Source organism: Felis catus, chromosome B2, assembly GCF_018350175.1.
Source record: "Felis catus isolate Fca126 chromosome B2, F.catus_Fca126_mat1.0, whole genome shotgun sequence".
Taxonomy (NCBI): Eukaryota; Metazoa; Chordata; class Mammalia; order Carnivora; family Felidae; genus Felis; species Felis catus.
In genome coordinates this window covers 138849043-138855177 of record NC_058372.1, presented here as the reverse complement: position 1 = coordinate 138855177, position 6135 = coordinate 138849043, and positions in this window count along the sequence as shown.

Genomic DNA, 6135 nt, shown 5'->3' with positions numbered 1-6135 from the left:
GAAAAATTAGGGGAAATAGAAACTAGAAACCATAGAGCAGTGTCAAAACTAATTTATCTAAAATTGTTAAGAGGTGACAGCAAATCAGTGTTGATTCATAAATATCCATAAACAGATTATCCTTCCACTGATGGAACTCAGCTGTTGAATTGTTTTTAGATGTCACGACTCTTAAGAACTGACAAGCTCCAGAGAGGCAACGCCACTGTTATTCTCATTTTGTAGGTGAGGAAATAGAGGCTGACAGAAGTTAGCTGCTTGCGTAGTCGTTCGGCTCGTTGGTGACAGAGGTGTGACTTGAACACAGAGATTCTAAGTTGAATACTCACACACTCAGCCACCTGCTTCCTGTGCCCGAGAGAGGCCTTTGGGAATAGTTTGGAGTAGATCTCTTCTTTTGTATTCTAGTGGGGTGAAAATATCATAGTCGCTTAGGAGGAAAATAGAACAGTATGGGAATATGTTTGGACACTAATCCCTTGTGAAATATAGATGGGTTGGGGAAAGGTGGGAATTGATTATATCGGATTAATTCTCCTTTCACTTCAAGTGAAATTAAGGAAAAATTGGAAGAATAACTGGTTCTGCCAATGTTACCAGCTGTCACCTTGAGAGGTTAGGTCTCAAGGTGGAATATTCCAAGACAGTAGAAGAGAACAGTTTTCTGCTTTTTGCCCTCTGACCAGAATAACATGGCACCTCAAAAGGAGCAAAGACTCCTTTTTGAAATTTAAAAGACTCCTTTCAAAACTATAGGAATAGGTAGGACCAACATATCTTGAGGGAATTTATTAATAGAGAACTTCCTATAGTTTTTATGTTAAGGCTGGATTTCTTGTGATATACAAAAGCTTATTAACCAAAACTTTGAGTTATGACTTACTGGGTTTTGAATTTAATTTCTGTTCCTCCTTAGGATGTCATTTGGGGCAGCCCAGATCATGCTCTGGTAGCAAACAGCCCTCAACGAAGATTTTTTTCTTAGTCATGGTTCGTGTCCTAGCAGGTTGGCAGAGGGGCTTTGCTGGTAGGGGTCATTCAGGTATTCAGGCTGACTGGGAAACCTGGTCACTATGCTAAAGGAAGAAAAGGGAGGACCCTGGAAGGTCTCACTTACACCATCCAATGCTCCAGAAAGGAAGTGACATTGCTTATAATCCACTGGCTGGATTAGTTCATATCCCCCCCTTACTAGGAAGTGTAGTCCTGTCCTGTGCCCAGAAGGCAGAGAACCAGAAGTATTTGGTGGGTAGCACTAATAGCCATCCAGATTCATATGTAAATAGGTGAGACCCGGGTAAATAAAATCCTGTAAATCAAATCTTTTTCGTAATAGTGTTGATGATATAATTATTTAAAGAATGAAGTATTCCCAAATGCCTATTCATAGTTATAGTCACTAAATGAGAAATATGACTTAAGGTTGAGAGAAGAAAACAGAATTTTAACATAGTCATTATTATATTGGTCATGAACGTAGAAATAAGGAAGCTCTTCTTTCGGACCAGGAAGTATAGTAGTAAATCAAGTATTTTTTGTTTTTTTTACTTTTTTAAAAGTTTATTTATTTTGAGAGAGAGAGAGAGAGAGCGCGTGCATGGCGGGGGGGGGGGGGGGGGGCAGAAAGAAAGAAGGAGTGAGAGAATCCCAAGCAGGTTCTGCACTGTCAGCACAGAGCACGATGTATGATGTGAGCTGAAACCAAGAGTGGGATGCTTAACCGACTGAGCTACCCAGGCACCCCTATTTGTCTGTTTTGAGCAGAAGATGCAATATATTAGAGAAATTCTAGAATAGTGATAGCAATTAGATTTTATCTTCTGTAACAATTACAATTTTTGTAAAATAGTGGACTCTAAACTTCTTTGATTTCTTCTATTGGTGAAACATACAATTTATTTGCTTTCATCTCCCATATATATATATATATATATATATATATATATATATATATATATATTTATTTGATTATCAATTACTGTAATAATTTATTGCCTATACTAGAAAATGTTTACAAAGATAGAAATTAAATCTGGAGGGGCACCTGGGTGGCTCAGTCGGTTAAGCATCCGACTTCAGCTCAGGTCATGATCTCACAGTTTGTGGGTTCAGGTCCTGCATCAGGCTCTGCTGACAGCTCAGAGCCTGGAGCCTGCTCCTGATTCTGTGTCTCCCTCTCTCTCTGCCTCTCTCTCAAAAACAAATAAACATTAAATTTTTTTTTCAAAATAAAAAAATTAAATCTAGAAATAAGTAGTCATTTCCTTCCTTCCCCACAAAGAATTGTCTTATCTGTCCCTTTTGGAGACATATGTCCTTGAGCACTTGTTGAACTGGATATTCAGGCTAGGCCAAGGCTCGGTTCTTAGTAGCAGTATCTGCCAAGCAAAGAGAGAAGGATGTTATATGTTCCAGATAGTTGAAGTCTTTGACTGGAGTTGGCAACGGTTGGATACTCTACATCAATTTTTGCTTCTTTTCCGTTGCCATAAGACATCCTACCCCAGGTCTCCATTTTTAGATCATGGAAAGTTACACCCTCACAGGTCTTTCAGTGATTCAAATAAGTCCTTCTGAAGCTGAACTAAGTGGATAATTGAACAGGGGAAACTACAGTGCATCTGAAAGTTCACAATTGCAAGGAGTTAGACAATGGTTAGCAAACTGGATCCAGAAACTATACATAACATCATGGGAAGATTTTATATATGTTTCTTTAGTATGAAAGGTGCCTGAACTTTTTGTAGTGTATGAACTTTGACTCTCCTATAAGGCTTTTTGTTTTTTTTTCAAAACTAATTACGAATGTAGTGCTCACAAATTTGAAGGGCAGGAATTACTAGCTTTAGAAATACTATGTGCCACACCTAAAGGAACTAGAAGCAGAACAGCAAAGGCAGCCTAAACCCAGCAGAAGAAGAGAAATAATAAAGATCAGAGCAGAAATAAACAATATAGAATCTAAAAAAACTGTAGAGCAGATCAACGAAACCAAGAGTTGGTTTTTTGAAAAAATAAACAAAATTGACAAACCTCTAGCCAGGCTTCTCAAAAAGAAAAGGGAAATGACCCAAACAGATAAAATCATGAATGAAAATGGAATTATTACAACCAATCCTTCAGAGATACAAACAATTATCAGGGAATACTATGAAAAATTATATGCCAACAAATTGGACAACCTGGAAGAAATGGACAAATTCCTGAACACCCACACTCTTCCAAAACTCAACCAGGAGGAAATAGAAAGCTTGAACAGACCCATAACCAGCGAAGAAATTGAATCGGTTATCAAAAATCTCCCAACAAATAAGAGTCCAGGACCAGATGGCTTCCCAGGGGAGTTCTACCAGACGTTTAAAGCAGAGATAATACCTATCCTTCTCAAGCTATTCCAAGAAATAGAAAGGGAAGGAAAACTTCCAGACTCATTCTATGAAGCCAGTATTACTTTGATTCCTAAACCAGACAGAGACCCAGTAAAAAAAGAGAACTACAGGCCAATATCCCTGATGAATATGGATGCAAAAATTCTCAATAAGATACTAGCAAATCGAATTCAACGGCATATAAAAAGAATTATTCACCATGATCAAGTGGGATTCATTCCTGGGATGCAGGGCTGGTTCAACATTCGCAAATCAATCAACGTGATACATCACGTTAACAAAAAAAAAGAGAAGAACCATATGATCCTGTCAATCGATGCAGAAAAGGCTTTTGACAAAATCCAGCACCCTTTCTTAATAAAAGCCCTTGAGAAAGTCGGGATAGAAGGAACATACTTAAAGATCATAAAAGCCATTTATGAAAAGCCCACAGCTAACATCATCCTCAACGGGGAAAAACTGAGAGCTTTTTCCCTGAGATCAGGAACACGACAAGGATGCCCACTCTCACCGCTGCTGTTTAACATAGTGCTGGAAGTTCTAGCATCAGCAATCAGACAACAAAAGGAAATCAAAGGCATCAAAATTGGCAAAGATGAAGTCAAGCTTTCGCTTTTTGCAGATGACATGATATTATACATGGAAAATCCGATAGACTCCACCAAAAGTCTACTAGAACTGATACAGGAATTCAGCAAAGTTGCAGGATACAAAATCAATGTACAGAAATCAGTTGCATTCTTATACACTAACAATGAAGCAACAGAAAGACAAATAAAGAAACTGATCCCATTCACAATTGCACCAAGAAGCATAAAATACCTAGGAATAAATCTAACCAAAGATGTAAAGGATCTGTATGCTGAAAACTATAGAAAGCTTATGAAGGAAATTGAAGAAGATTTAAAGAAATGGAAAGACATTCCCTGCTCATGGATTGGAAAAATAAATATTGTCAAAATGTCAATACTACCCAAAGCTATCTACACATTCAATGCAATCCCAATCAAAATTGCACCAGCATTCTTCTCGAAACTAGAACAAGCAATCCTAAAATTCATATGGAACCACAAAAGGCCCCGAATAGCCAAAGGAATTTTGAAGAAGAAGACCAAAGCAGGAGGCATCACAATCCCAGACTTTAGCCTCTACTACAAAGCTGTCATCATCAAGACAGCATGGTATTGGCACAAAAACAGACACATAGACCAATGGAATAGAATAGAAACCCCAGAACTAGACCCACAAACGTATGGCCAACTCATCTTTGACAAAGCAGGAAAGAACATCCAATGGAAAAAAGACAGCCTCTTTAACAAATGGTGCTGGGAGAACTGGACAGCAACATGCAGAAGGTTGAAACTAGACCACTTTCTCACACCATTCACAAAAATAAACTCAAAATGGATAAAGGACCTAAATGTGAGACAGGAAACCATCAAAACCTTAGAGGAGAAAGCAGGAAAAGACCTCTCTGACCTCAGCCGTAGCAATCTCTTACTCGACACATCCCCAAAGGCAAGGGAATTAAAAGCAAAAGTGAATTACTGGGACCTTATGAAGATAAAAAGCTTCTGCACAGCAAAGGAAACAACCAACAAAACTAAAAGGCAACCAACGGAATGGGAAAAGATATTCACAAATGACATATCGGACAAAGGGCTAGTATCCAAAATCTATAAAGAGCTCACCAAACTCCACACCCGAAAAACAAATAACCCAGTGAAGAAATGGGCAGAAAACATGAATAGACACTTCTCTAAAGAAGATATCCGGATGGCCAACAGGCACATGAAAAGATGTTCAGCGTCGCTCCTTATCAGGGAAATACAAATCAAAACCACACTCAGGTATCACCTCACGCCAGTCAGAGTGGCCAAAATGAACAAATCAGGAGACTATAGATGCTGGAGAGGATGTGGAGAAACGGGAACCCTCTTGCACTGTTGGTGGGAATGCAAATTGGTGCAGCCGCTCTGGAAAGCAGTGTGGAGGTTCCTCAGAAAATTAAAAATAGACCTACCCTATGACCCAGCAATAGCACTGCTAGGAATTTATCCAAGGGATACAGGAGTACTGATGCATAGGGCCACTTGTACCCCAATGTTCATAGCAGCACTCTCAACAATAGCCAAATTATGGAAAGAGCCTAAATGTCCATCAACTGATGAATGGATAAAGAAATTGTGGTTTATATACACAATGGAGTACTACGTGGCAATGAGAAAAAATGAAATATGGCCTTTTGTAGCAACGTGGATGGAACTGGAGAGTGTGATGCTAAGTGAAATAAGTCATACAGAGAAAGACAGATACCATATGGTTTCACTCTTATGTGGACCCTGAGAAATTAACAGGAACCCATGGGGGAGGGGAAGGAAAAAAAAAAACAGGTTAGAGTGGGAGAGAGCCAAAGCATAAGAGACTCTTAAAAACTGAGAACAAACTGAGGGTTGATGGGGGGTGGGAGGGAGGAGAGGGTGGGTGATGGGTATTGAGGAGGGCACCTTTTGGGATGAGCACTGGGTGTTGTATGGAAACCAATTTGTCAATAAATTTCATATTAAAAAAAAAAAAAAAAAGAAATACTGTGTGCCAGACATATTTTTAAAAATATCTTGTTTTGAATGATAGATGATATCTTCCAGGAAAGGACTGGAGAACTTTCTGTGCCCATGGCTGGAAATACCCATGTTTTATCTGTTTTAGCACAGAAAATGATTTTAATTTTTAATTTTTTTATTTT